Source organism: Zalophus californianus, chromosome 7, assembly GCF_009762305.2.
Source record: "Zalophus californianus isolate mZalCal1 chromosome 7, mZalCal1.pri.v2, whole genome shotgun sequence".
NCBI classification, from domain to species: domain Eukaryota; kingdom Metazoa; phylum Chordata; class Mammalia; order Carnivora; family Otariidae; genus Zalophus; species Zalophus californianus.
Window position 1 is genome coordinate 106,983,771 of NC_045601.1, and position 14,850 is coordinate 106,998,620.

Here is a 14,850-nt window from a genome sequence, read left to right on the forward strand (position 1 = left end):
AAACTTCTAATTTACTGAAGAGGAAATAGGTCCAGAAAAGACATGAAAAAATTGGGGAATAGGGTACTTTCTCTTCCTCCTCCTGCTATTACTCATCTTAGTCAGCCTGGCCTTCTAAATGTGGTTTCCTAAACTTGAGGGGGCACAGAGCCCTTGGAGAACACAAAAGCAAAGAACTTTCTCTCCCCCAGACACATTCATTGGCATACCCCCAAAGTCCATGTGAGTAATTTCAGACAGTTCATTTGCCTCAGGTTGGAGATGCTTGCTCTGTGACAGACTAGCAGCCACAGCCCTCAGGCCATGCTTTCACAGTCGAAGTTCCGGGGAAGCAAGAAATGACAAGGGGCAGATCCTAAACTTCGGGCAGCAAACCTCAGCCAAAGGGTGCCCCAAAGCCAATCCTCAAGGCCCTGGGAAGGAAGTCCTATCTGAGACCCCCTCCAAATAGCTCACCACCCTCTCCCTACCCCTCACCCATTCCCAATCCACAAAAACCTCCTGAGCTAGTTCATTCCATTCTGGTCCTTGAAAGTCAAACAGAATCTGAGAGACTATCTGTGCAAACCTCTTTATCTTTCCAGACGAGGAATATCAACAACAAAAGATAGACGGACTTGCTTGAAGTCACCTGGATAATCAGTATAGGAGCCTGGCTGAACTAAGCAACTCAGTCCCCCAGTGTGTGTCAAGAACCTACTGTGTGTTCTGGGCCCTGCTGGCAGGGGTGGGGCCACCAAGAATTGATGAGCTGCAACTTGATTGGCCAAGCAAGCCTAAAATCCTTGGAATGAGAGAGCAAATAGGTTACCAAGCTCCTGATTGTGTAAGAGAGGTTGCAAAATCTCTACAAGACTAGCAAAGGCAGAGTTGGAACGTCCATCCATCTATCCATTCATTCATTCGTTCGTTCCTTCATTCAACAAATATGTATCAAACCCCAAATACTAGGCATGAGCATGCAGTGGTAACTCACCCAGACAAGGTGCCTGCTCTCCTGGAATCCTAGAGAGGGAGAAAGACAATAAACATGTAAACAAAATTAATTTAGCTAGTGAGGAATACTATGAAGAAATAAAACATGATGTCATTGTTGATGTGATTGATATTGTCAAAGGGAGGTGCTCAAGGGAGGCCTCTTGGAGGAGGTAATAGCTGAGCTGAGTCCTAAAAGGTGAGGAGGAGGCATCCATGCAAAGGTGTGGAGCTGGAATGTTCTAGAAGGAGGGAACAGCAAGTGCAAAGTTCCTAAGGCAGACAAGAAACTGATATGTTCAAGTAACAGAGAGATCAGTGTGTACAGGGGGTGAGAGGGGCCTCCAGGAGGTGGAAGAGTTGGTCAGGAGGCAGGTAAGGAGGGCAGGCTTTATGCGGTGAGTGGGGAGGGTTTAGGCAGAGACGCAGCATGATCCCGCATGTGGTGTCAAAGCTCATCCTGGCTGCTGGGAGGGGCACAAATTGGAGGGACCAGAAGGGAACAAGGAAGCCGCAGAACCCAGGAGAGATGGGGGAAGAGTGGGGCAAGGGATGGAAATATTTTTGAAGTAGAACAGGCCCCAGGATGCTGATGGATTTGGATGTGGGGCTCAAGCAAAAGCAGAGATCAAATACGAAAGCCAGGCTTTGGGCCTGAGCAACCATGGGGCTGGCGGTACCATTTCCAGGTACAGGAAAGTAACAAGTTACAAGAGAAGCCAAGGGTTACCAGTTGTGTTTCAGGAAAAAAAGCTCAGTGTCCTTTGCTCACAACCTGTTCCATTAACGTCTAGCACATAAGAGTGTCCACATGACAACAAAAGATAGAGCCTTTTCAAGAATTCAAAGGAGGTTGTGACAGAGGACGGGGAAGCAGAGGCCCAGCTCTGAAAATGGTCAAAATCTCCAGAAGTGTTATCCATCACAGGAGAATTTCAAAATCGTTTTCCTTCTGGGTTTTCTACACCATGCAGCAGGCAGCTAGGCCGTGCGGCCAGGGACAGCGGGGCTGGCAGGGCAGCCTCGTGCCTGGTGTTCGTGGTTCTTTAACTCTTGCTCACTCTCTCAGCCCATTTTCATGTTATGCAAATGCGATCACCGGATTTGGGCATGGTTCTTTTTCCTAAGTCAAGAGTTTCTTTTTATTGGAAAAAACTACCAGCTGGGATCAAATGCAAAACCACACTCTCAGTGCCACCTTCTGAGGGAAACAGGGGCATTAGACCCTGCAGCTAGAGCCCCCACTGGGGGCCTCCTGACCGTCTCCCCCATGCCTGTTAGGGCAGACCCCAGACAAAGGCGACAGATTCCTCCTCTAGGGATTCTGGGTGGGAAACCGAACCTCTTCCCCCCTGTATCTTGTAAGGCCCCACTGGACGCCCGCCCACAAGCCCTTGGGGTCTTGACGGGCCCGTCTCAGCCTTGCCTCAGCCCTGCCCCTCACCTGGGCCTCTGCTGACCGCTGCCACCTCCTTCCTCTTTCCCTTCCATCCCAGCCCTCCACATGGTCCTTGTCTACTTTGTGGGTTGTTTTAAGACTTTATTTATTTATCTGAGAGAGAAAGAGAGTGAGAGAGAGAGCACAAGCTGGGGGGTGGAGGGAGAGGCAGAGGGAGGGACGGACTCCCCGCTGAGCAGGGAGCCCAACGCGACATGGGGCTCAATCCCAGGACCCTGGGATCATGACCTGAGCCGAAGGCAGACACTTCACCGACTGAGCCACCCAGGTGCCCTGGTCCTTGTCTACTTCTGACTAGAGGTGTCCGATGGTCTTCCTCATGTGGGGCTCTAGCACTAGTCCACCTCCTCCAAGAAGCCCCCAGTGATTAAGCCTGATGCCATCATCAACCTGGTAGTACAATTTCTGGCCTTTTTTTTTCCCTCTCTGGTCTGTATGCAGATGTGTGATCATCCTGGAGAGAGAGAGAGAGAGAGAGAGAGAGAGAGAGTGTGTGTACAGGCCTGGATGAGCATGTCTTCCACTCAGATGGGGGGATCTTATGGGGCCTCAGAGTGACCAGTGGACACCCCCCATTCCTCTTCTGCAGGAACTCCCCCCCACCATATGGGCCTATTCCTGGTCACTGTCCTGCCTTCCTACTCTCCCTGGTCCCTTCCATCCAGCCAAAAAATATTTACTGGGTGCCTACTCTGAGCCAGAGAAGTGCCAGAAGAACACCAGGGTAGGAGAAAGACAAGGCCCCAGCTGTCACAGAACTGCTGTTCCAGGTTGGGGGACAGATTATAAACAGAAGCATTGATGGGGGGGGTGGGTAAGTAGAGTCGAGGCAGAGAGAACAGGTCCCTCCCACAGGGATAGGTGCTAGTCCCTCTCTCAGCAAAATGAGCACCTACTACGTGTTGGATGCTATTCCAGGGACGTAAGATACATCAGTGAACAAAACAGACAAAGATACTTGCCCTTGTGGAAGTTAAATTCTAGTTGGGGCAGGGGGGGAGACCAACACTATATCGTGCACATAACAAATAAGTGCATTTTATAATGTGAGGGCATTAGAAATTGATCAGCGTTTAGGAAAAAGAGTAAGGTAAGAGATGAGAGTGTGGGGAAAATGTTGCCATTTTAAACAGGCAGCTCAGGGGAGGCCTCATTTTGCAGGTGGTATTTGAGTGAAAAACTTGAGGAAGGTGAGGGAGTGAGTCCTGCAGATAGCTGGAGAAAGAACATTCCGGGGGGGAAAGGTCATGCAAAGGCCCTGGTGCAGGAGCATACTGCATATGTTTGAAGGACAGCAAGGAGGCCTGTGGGGTTCCAGCAGTGGAAGGGAAGGAGCTGAAGATGGAAGTCAGGGAGGCAGCCAGGGAAGGGATCACGGAGGTCCTTTAGGGCCATGTGAGGGCTTTGGCTTTTACTCTGAGGGAAATGAGGAGCTGCTGCAAGGATTTGAGCCCAAGAGGGACATGATCTGAGCCACCCTTTCCTCACTAAAGGGCAAAACTGTAGAAAGTGATGGAGGAGGAGGCTGTTGCTTGAGGTAATGGGGTCAGTGGCTCTCTGAGGAAGAGCATCTAAGCTGGGGTCTGAGGGGCAGAGATTGGACACCCACCCTCCTCCCCCTCCTCTTCCTCAGTCTGTCATCCAGGGAGAGCCTTCTGCTGTCAAACTACACCTCTCTCTTTTCCCCTCACAGCTCCTTGCTGCCCCCCAGCCTCTCCCTCCCTCCCTCTCTCCTCCCACCCCCTCGCCGACCCTCCCTCTCTCATCTCCCTCCCTCTCCTCACCTCTTTTTGGCTTCAGCCTCACCCCATGGGGATGAGGGCTTCCCCCTTCCCGGGGTTCCTAGGAAACAATTATAAAAAGCACTAGGAAAGGCAGCAGCAGGCCCTTGGCAGGAGGGAGGATGGCAGATTACAGTGTCTGGTTGCGGCTGCTCACCCTGTAATCAGCAGGGTGTCTCAGGTGGACAGGGACCCTGGGGCATGCCCTGCCAGGCCGGGACTTCCCATCCCCAGTCCACTGCTCCCCAGTCCCCCACCTCAAGCAGAGGGGAGAGCGAGGGGGCATCTTGCAGGCCTTCCCTCGGCCCAGCCTTCAAGCTTTGATCAGGGGAGAAGCTAAAAGAAACTTCCAAGCTTTCCAACACAACCCCTCATGCTGCAGAGGGTGGGCCCCAAGGGCAACAGCGCAGCTCTGGATCGCATAGTCAGATTCAAACCCAGGATGCTGTCCACATCCCAGCCGGTCTCATCCTGTGGCCCAGGCCTCCGGATCAAGCAGCAGGTCAAGGCTTTGGTGCTCCTGCCTCAGGCAAAGAAGACAGGGCTGTCAGACACAGTCTAAGGGCAGGGCAGGGCAGTGGCTACTAGCTGCTGTCCCCAAAGGGCCGGGGAAAACTCTTTCCCATTTAACGTGACCCTGATCCCATACCTCTGGGGGAGTGGACATGGCTCAGGCCAACAGCCCTCTTGTCTTCTAGGAAAGGAACCTCACAGGTCAGCCTCCCGGGTCACCTGTCTGTCCAGGAACAGGCCCAGTTCTTCTTGACTATCAGGTGCCACGCGTGACTGTGGCCTCCAGCACCTGAGTCATCTGTGACTCATCGCCCTCTGCCCTTGGTCCCAAGAGGGTTGGGCCAGGTGGACTTGGCATGGGAATGGGATAAGACCTGTCCAGTGTCCCTGGTTTAGGCAGGCCTGTCCCTGTCCTCCGTGCACTGAGACAGAAATAGACCCCCTCACGGAGGACACCCATGTCAACACACATCTGCTCACAGAGGAGCCAGAGCTCCTTGTGCCGGAGCCCTCCCACCCTCCCACGCACACAGACGCACACATGCGCGCGTGCGCACCCTCCCTCACAGGGCCTTCTCATTCACACATGTGTTGAGTGGACCCACATCCCCCAAAGTCTCCATTTAGCCCAGACCACAGGCCTGGGAGTTAAGGTCTACACTTAACTTCCCTGTATGACCTCAGGAAGGACTCTTCCCCTTTCTAGGCCTCGGTTTCCTCCTCTGATCTGGGACTCACAGACCTCCAACATCCCTTCTAGCCCTAAATCTAAAGAGGGATTTTAAGAAGTGACTTCAGACCTGTGGTCAGCCAGTGAGGGAGAAAGCTAGCAGGGTGAAAGTGGGCATGGCTGAGGTAAAGGACTCTTCCCTGGTACTCTCCTGATCGTACGACACCTAAGGCTATAGGCAAACACTGCAGGGAAAGGGATGGTAATGCCTCTTCCCCAAACCAGCCAGCTCAGGGCCTCCAGGGAGAGGGGCCTCCACCCCAAGGAGAAGGGTCAAGGAGATAGACTTCCACATGCCTCCCCCTCAGACTGGGGCTCCCTGTGGACAGGGCTGTGTCTGCCCCTTAAACTGCGCCTCCCTGAGGGCAGGGCTGTGTCTCCCCCGTCAGACTGGGGCTCCCCGAGGGCTGGGCTGTGTCTCCCCCTCAGACTAGGGCTCCCTGAAGCAGAACCATGTCTCCCCTCAGACCGGGGCTCCCCGAGGGCTGGGCTGTGTCTCCCCCTCAGACTGGGGCTCCCTGACACAAAGCTGTTCTTTCCCTCAGACTGAAAGCCCACAGGTCAAGAGCTTTCAGTTTTATCTTTTTTTCCCAAACCAAATCTTCCCCTCCCTGAGGGAGCCTGACCCAGCTCCAGGGCCTATTCCCCTTCTGCCTGTTTTACAATATGTGAGTTAGACCCCAAGATGACAGCACCCATGGAGATGGAGGCAAGCAGTGATATAACAATCTAGCAGTTCTACCAGGTCTTTCCCAACTTCCTCCCGTCTTATCCTCAAATCCTCTCCAGAATGTGGGTCACACCTGGATCTCATTCCCCAGAGGAAAGACAGGGCAGTGAGTTTCAGAAAGCCAGAGGTTTGTCAGGTCACACAGCGGAGGGTCCCCAGGCCCTCACCCTCTCCGTCATGTCCACCCACCCAGACCCCACAAGGCCTGGAGAGGGCCCTTCCCCCAGCCCCCAGGAAGGGGTTAACGAGCTTTAGTGCTGGCAGGGTGGAGGGCAGTTGGGAAAGTTGGGAAAGCTAGGGAGGGAGCAGTGTTTCTCCACTTGGCCAGAGCTTCGGTTTCCCAATACAGTATTACTGTGGGCCAGTGACAGGCAGCCGGGTAGGCTGGACATTGCCAAGCTGAGGATCCCAGCACCTTCCTCTGTCGCACTGGCCCGGGAACCAGCCCCAGCCCCTCAGGGCTCTCAGTGGGGAGGGACCTGGTGTCTGGGGAGGGTGGGTCAGCACCCACAGAGGCAGGGCAGGAAGACAAGACTACCACCTAGGAGAGTGAAAGTGAGCCCCCGAGAGGGGGCTGCCTGCTGGCCTGGCAGCCATGAGGTAAAGAAGTAGCAGACCCCCACTTCAGGGTCTCCAGCTGCCCCTGCCACCTTCTGTCACAGCTTCTAAGATAGGGTCTTCCTGACATTTTTGTTTTACCATAACCCACATGAAAAAATACATCCTGCACTGTGACCCCTGAGCACATATGAACACACATACCCCAAGAGTTTCAAGAAATAATATTTACCCTTTCTACTCGCAAGCCTCTCTGAATATTTTCTGTTCTCTTTCATATTTAAGAAAAAGCATAATGCTGGCTGCAAACCCCTAAACTGACCTCCTGACCCCCTGGCGGATCAGTTTGCAGTTTGGAAAACACTGCTCCAAGGTCAGCAGGCTAGATACATTGCCACTGTACATATAGGGACACTGAGGCCCAGAGAGGAACCAGAGACTGTCCAGGGTCACAGGGCTGATCAGGGACTGAGCCCCAGCCAGAGCTTAGGTGGTTCCCACCACAGAATTTCCACTGTAAGTTTCCAGAGCCTGGAGACTTCTTGAGCCCATTGCCTGCAAAAACAAGGCTGGGGGAGAGAATTACCACTGGTCGAGCATCAGAAAGGAGGAGAAGGTGGTTTGCTGAGAGAAGCAGGCTCTGCTAGGGCTCCCCTAGGTCCCAGCAGTTAAGACTCTTTTGAGTCTAAGGAAAAGGTCAGGCTTGGGGGTCAGATTCATTTCCTCCGCAAATGATGGGGAGGAGAATCTCTTAATATGTTGGGGAGGAGAAATGGAGGTTCCCGGTCGGAGGGGCGGTGACACAAAGCCCCTCCCCTCAGGGAGCCCGCAGTCTGAGGAGAGAGACCCCGCCTCTGCTCTCAGAGAGCTCCTAATTTGCTTCACATCTCCGCTGCAGGCAAAAATTAGGGACATACCCAGAACAGGGGCCCAAATGCAATGTCTACACTGGGAAGCTTGCTGGCAAAGCAGCAAGAAGGATGAGCAGGAAGGAGAGAAGCATCAAAGCCCCTGAAGGGGGTGGGGGGCGCCTGCGTGGCTCAGTTGATTAAGCGTCCAACTCTTGACTTCCACTCAAGGTGGTGAGATCGAGTCCCGAGTCCAGCTCTGTGCTCAGTGAGGAGCCTGCTTGCGACTCTCTCTCTCTCTCTCTCCCTCTGCCCCTCCCCACCCAAATAAATAAATAAATCTTCAACGGACCTGAAGGAATCACCTAGGAGGAAAGGTCCAGCCACTCCTTTCAGGTAGGGTTGCCAGACTAAGTACAGGATGCTTAGCTAGATTTGAATTTCAGACAAATAATGAAAATTTAACTGGCTGTCCTGTATTTTTATTTGCTGTGTCTGGCAACCTTACCTCCAGGACAAAGCCTCTATACCTGTCAGGGTCAGGCCAGGAGGCGCACATAGGACTAAGACAGCAGGAGAAGCTCAGATGTCCCGGCGCCCAGTACTGTGGGGGGTAGGGACAGAACTGAGAGTCCCTAGAACTCCCTCACACCCACAGACACCCCCAGCTTGAGCCGCCTCCTCCCCTCTCTCCCCCAGAAGCGTGGCTGGGGTGGAGAAGGCCAGGAAAAGCCTTTGGAGTGGGCATGTGGTAGTGGGCAAGGGAGTGAATGGCTTCCTTCACTCCTTCTCAGCAGCCACACCAGGCCGGTTGAGATAAGAGAGTCTTCAGGGAAACTTCCTTTTAGGCCAAAACCAACAGCTGGGCCTGGCACCTGTGGGCAGTTTCTCTGAAGTCATGGGACCTGGGGGAGGGTTTACCAGCATCAGGTGGAGCTCTTCCCCCAACTCATGTCTCTTCTGCCCTCCTTCCTCCCTGCACCCCCCAACACACAAACCCACAGTTTGGGCTTTCAGTGTGGCCGCTGGAGTTGGGCAGGGCCAAGGGTGTGGCTGAGGAGGCCACAGCCAAAACGAAAGGGGGCAAGCCCACCGGCCTCACCGGGAGGGCATTCTCTGAGCTCTCATAACTTCTGTGGGCACAAACATCCCCTCTCCCAGACCCAGGAGCAGGGCTAAGCGCTGGGTCTCAGGTCCTGCCTACCACCCCCCCGCCCCCATTACTAAGAGGAAAGGAAAAGCTGTTTCTGTCTTCCCTTGTGGGTTTCTACACTGGCTGTTTCCACATTCCTTACCGACCAAGGGAATTAATCATCTGAGATACTGAGCGTTTGTTGGGTTCTGTAGATCAGCCTCGAGGAAGCAAGCCCAGAGTTGCACCCCCATCCTCAGGGAGCACCCAGCCTGATGACAGAGACTCTGTCCCAGTCCTTAGGGACCCTGACAGAGTGATGTGACTAATGTTCACTCTTTCACTCAACGAGTACTGTATTTATTGAGCCCCTCTTAAGTGGCAATCACTTTTATATTCTTTAACGAACTTAATCCACATTAACACCTGGGAGATAGGTGTTATCATGCCCATTTCACAGATAAAGACAACGAGGCCCAGAGAGGTCAAGTAACTTGCCCCGGGGTCAGACAGCCAGAAATTTCTCCTGATGTGAAAAGTAGAGCCCAGCTCTGTGGGATCCCAAATCCTCTCTTCCCACCACCCTGTGCCCAGTCACAACGGTGACAATTGCTGACCTTTCCTGGGCACCTACTCCATGCCAGCCACTACCCCAGGCCCATCCACATTTCCCAGATCCTCAGGGGTCATGGCACCTGTTTAACAGACAACGGCTAAGACTCAAAAAGGTAATTTTGCCCTAAGACACAGTTTAGAAGTGGCCAGGGTTGGAGCTGTGTTTTAGGTTTGGTTTTTGGACCTCGGGGACCCAGAATTAGCAGCCGGGATTTGAACCCAGGCAGTCAGGCCAGGCTGGACCAGAAGTGACCTGGCGTTATCAATCCTGTGGCTGCCAGACAGAGGGTTATTAATACCCAGGAGGTTGCTATTGCAGAAAAATCAGCAGCTCCCAGAGAGCAGCTCTGGGTCATGGGACGACAGTCAGGTCAGCCCCCCCCCCCCCCCGCCCCCAGCCCCATGGGGGCTCATCCTGAGAAGCCGGATCCCTCAGCTGAGCCTCACAGCCCCTGCCCTGGGAGCCCTTACCCAACCAGGCGGCCGCCCCGTGACTGGGAGCAATGACCCCTGTCACACTTTCATGTGTGCGAGCCTCTGGATGAGCTCGTGTGGAAGAAGACCTGTCTTGCCCCGGGAGAGAGGATGTCTCAAGGGTGTCTGCTAGGGACGGGCCCTCCCCCATGGGATCCCAGCTTCAGGAGGCCAGCAGGCCCTAGATGCGGGCCCAGCGACCTTCTCTGTTTCTCAAGCTGGATGGAAGGGAGTTGAGGGTGGATCGACCGGGAGGAAAGCCTTGGAGAGTGAAGCAGAGGGACCTAGAATGGGGATGGAGATTCCAACCATTTTGCCAGAAGCAAAACTATACGCAGACACCTTCCCTGAATATTTCCCCAGAACACATCATCCTGCTGCCTCCCCAGGAAATGGAAGCTTCCAGCTCTCAGAGTCCCAGGGAAAGCCTCCTGCCCCCTGCCCCAGTCCCAGAGGGCTGTACCTATACCACAAACCTTCCCCCGCAAAGATCCTAGAATAATAGGACTTTAGTCTTGGGGGGCTTCTGAGGCGGGCCCCCTGAGAGCCTCCTCCACTAGGGGCCCCTCAGATGTATGCTGGGAACAGTCTGAGAGCAGCAGGCCCAGGCAGCCCTGCCTCAGGCCTCCAGGTTTTCTGCCCAAAGCCCAGCTATGTATAGAAGGGTGGACACAAAGCCTCCTCTTTCAGACTGGAGACCCTTGGTGTGTTTGGGGGAAACAGGGAGAAAAGAATGGCCTTGTGTTCTGGTCCTGTTCATTTGTTCATTAATTTCTCAAATACTCATGGCACGCCTGCCTTGTGCCTGGCGGCTTCTGAGCCACAGGGCATCATCCCTGACTGGGAGGGCTCTCTCCACACCCCTTCACCTCAGTGCGGGTTAACCCCTCTTCCCCACTCGCAGGCTCCAGGGCTGAACTTCCTTGCCTCACTTCTCAGCAAGAGAGGCAGGATCTCTACCTGCAAAGATCGGTATAAAAACCAGTTGTGGTATTCCACTTTAAAAATTTAAAAGTGAGGGGGCGCGTGGGTGGCTCAGTGGGTTAAGCAGCGGACTCTTGATTTCAGCCCAGGTCATGGTCTCAGGGTTGTGGGATTGAGCCCCTGTGGGGCTCTGCCCTCAGTGCGGAGTCTGCTTGTCCTTTGCCTTCCCCTCTGCCCCTCCCCCTCCATGTGCTCGCGCAGGCGCTCTCTCAAATAAATAGATGAAATCTTTAAAAAAAAATTTTTTTAAGTGAGGAGGAGAAAAACCAACCCAATTATACCAAAGGAGGAACTCAGAGAAGAAAAAGACATTGACGTGGGAACTAGACATAACAACATAATTATAAAGACTGGTTTTGAGCACATCCTACATACCAGGCACTGTATTAGGTACTTTGACATGTCAACACCACCTCTTCCCCTCAAGCTCACGATGCCAGTGTGACTGTCCCCATTTCAGAGAAGAGAAAGTTAAGGCCCAGAGAGATGATTTAGCCGGTGGCAGACCCAGGATTCTGACCTAGATCTGTCAGAAGGCTTGGTGGGGCTCAGGGCAGCCCAGACTGGCTCTGCAGAGGCACCAGGCAGGCCTTCACCCGGTTGCCTGGGAGACGTCCAGTCCCAGGATGATGGTGTCAGCTGTACACAGGATGCAGAGCAGGGACATGATCTCCTTGCAGGGAGCCTGAGGAGGTGATGAATGAGGTTCTCAGACCTCCCCAGCAGAGGGTTATCCGATAAGCAGGGCCTCAGGTGGGGGACACAGGTTGGCTTCTGTCCCATGTGGAGCCAGACCCAGAGACTGTGAGGGGATGTGTGTCAGGGCCCAGACTGGTAAGCTCTGCTCAGCTCTTAACAAATGGAGAGAGAAGACCTGCAGGACCTGTAAATGTGTGTTGGGAGAAGAGGGAAGGATGGGGGTGCAGGTCCTGGAAGGGCTCATCAGGCACCCATACTCTGTGATTCCAAACACCTACCATAGCCAAATGAAGACAAGGGAGCACCTTCTTGAGAGTGGTTTCCATCTTAGTCAACAAAGAAGTGTCTGTTGGCGGGGCTTCTGTCTCCTCCCTCAGACTAGAACCTCTGTGAGGACAGGGCACAACCTGAGGGCAAGGGCCATGTCACCCCCTCAGCCTGGGAGCTACCTGAGGGCAGAACTTTACTTCTTTCACTAACAGACTATCACCCCTCCATCCTACCGCCACCAACGCCAAATGCAACCTTTTAAAAGCTGTTTCAGATCTCAAGCCACTCGTCCTGAGGAGACCCAGGCCCAGCCCTCCTCCCCTCGGTGCCTCAGCCTGATGAGTCCTTTCCCTATGAACTACTGCTCCCCTCCATTCTAGCTCTTCCCCCTTCTGAATGGCTTCCATCCCCTCCTCTGCGGATGCTCGGCCAGGACCTATCTTTGCTTTTCATTTTTCCCTTTCCAAGCAGATTATAAATATTTACTGATTCCTTCCCTCCCCTCCCCTATTCCATGAGTCCTGATGGATGATGGCCTGTGGATGTGGCTGAACTGTCTCTCTCCCAAAAATTCTGAGGCCAACCCAGCAGAGCCTCTCAAGGATCACTTCCTCCATACCCCCCATCTCTAGGCTGGGGTGTGCTAAAGCCACCCCTATAAAAGAGAGGTCATTCTATACCAGGGCACAACACATATGGCTGGTATTCCATAAGTGCTGGAGGATGGGAGGGAGAAGGGAGGGAAAATATTCCATTAGCTTTTCCTCCAAATTCCTTGACCTTCTCTCTCTGCCAGTTCTTCTTAATCTCTATCCTCTCCCCTCATGCTGTAGATGAGGCCCACTTCCTCCTGGTGAGCCTTGATGGAAATGACTTGCTCTCCTCACTCCAAAACTTTGGACAATACTTTGTCCTGCCTGGGACAGCCCTTGTCCTGAGTCTTCCCACCAGACTTCCCACCAAGACAGACCCCCCAGACTCTGAGTCTGTTACACGTATGTCCTTCCTTCCTTGAGCCTCATTCTACCCCCTGAGACCATCACACATACCAATAAAACACTATGGGTGGGAGGGGACAAAGGTCTAGCCCCAAGGACGTGACCGCATCGTTGGATGATTTAGTTATGATTGCTAGGTAACACCCACCCCAAAACTTCACAGCTTGAAACAGCAACAGTCCATGTATTTGCTCATAACTGTGTCCATCTGGGCAACGGGTGGCTTCTCACTCTATGTGTTGTCGGCAAGAGCTGCTCCCCTGGGCCCAGAAAATCCAAAATGACCTCAGCTCACATGTCTGCTGTCTCAACCTGGGGTGGTTGGAACAGCTGGGAGCTCTGCATGGCTCTCTCCCCAGCAGGGCAGTTGGACTTCCTCACAACATGGCAGCTGCCTTCCAGTAGGGCAAGATGGAAAACTGCATTGTCCCTTAAGGTCTAGGCCGAGAAGCCCCAGAACAGCTCTTCTGCCACATTCTCTTAGTCAAAGCAAGTCCTACGGCCAGCCCAGATTCAAAGGAGGAAAAATAGACTCTACTTCTTGATGGGAGGAGCAGCATGTGTGCACAGGGATGGGAAGAACGGTTGGCAGCCATAGTCGCACACAGGCCGCCATGATGGTCCTCACATATAAAACCGATCCAGAATCACCCAGATCTGTATGGATCTACCCAGCCTCCTTGCCGAGGGGGAAGAGAGTAGGTTGGCAGTGTCCTTGGAGAAGCAAATACTCCCTTTGGGGGTATGGCCAGGGTCTGTCACTGTTTAGGGAAAAGGGAAAGGGACTCAGGCTGGGCAGATCAGAGTTGAGAAGGAGCACTGTGTATCTCTAGGGAAAAAAGCGGCCAGGCCAGAGGGGAGGGTGTGAGTCCCACAGAGGGGAGATGAGCTGGGACAGCTTGGCACTGGGCCTTGCTCCGGGGTGGGGGATGAGCAGGTCTTATACAACTGAAGGATGCAACATTTTCATTTTATCCTTCTTTTCCCCATAGTCTATTTAAAGACTGTTTCTCTCCTCCAAGGCTGCATGTTGCAATTCTTTTCATGCTTAGGTTTCGGATCTTCCACTGACAAGCCCCAGCCCCTGGAGACATCTCTTGCCTTGCCTTGCCTTGCCTTACCACACTTGGGGACTCTGGATTTCAGCCCTGGGTTTGGCCACCACCGCATCCTCCCCCTGTCCCACTTTTCTTCTGGCTGTTTGTATTCAGTCTAGACGATTCATTTTCATTTGTTGATGTTCTGCCCTAGCCCAGGGCAACCACGGTGTGGTGGACCAAGCCCTAGAGCTGGAGTCGGGAAAGCTGGCTTAAATTCTGGCTTGGCCATTTACCGGCTGTGCGTAAATTCGGGCACGTTATTCACCCTCTCTGAGACTCCTGCTTCTCATCAGCCAAGCAGAAATCATGAGCCCCATCTCCAGGGTGGCTAAAAGGAGGAAACTGTGCCTGGCACTGACCAGGAGGCTTCTGTCGCTAATCCCAACATCGGACTCCAAGTTCCCTCCTTGCCCAGCCCCCATTCAAGTGTCTCCACCTGTCAGCGAGCCCCTCCACCAACCACCGCTGCCGGCCTCACCCACCGCACCGCAGCCTTGGGATGAACCCCTCGGTCACCTCAGCCGCGGTTTCGCAATGTGTCATTCAACAAACGTTAATTAAGCATGTACTATGTTCCAGGCACTGTTCTAGGAGCTGGAGGTATAGCAATGAACAAAACAGACAACGATCTCTGCCCTCACGCGCTGCCTGCCTTCTAGTGGGGGCAGGGGTGGGGGCGAGGGTGGGGGTGGGGAGAGACAGACAAAAGGGAAAGTACATTTTAGAGCTATTGTGGTCCAAAACAGTAGCCACTAGCCACATGTGTATATTGGGCCCTTGAAACGTGGCTGCTCCAAACCGAGGTGCTCGGTAAGAAGAAAGCACACGTCAGATTTGAAGATTTCACACAAAAGAAAAGGGAAATCTCTCCTTAACAATTTTTACATTGATTAGATGGCGAAATGATATTTTGAGATACATCGGGGTTAAGTAAAATATAGTATTAAAGTTAATTTCCCCTGTTTCTTTTTACCTTTTTAAGTC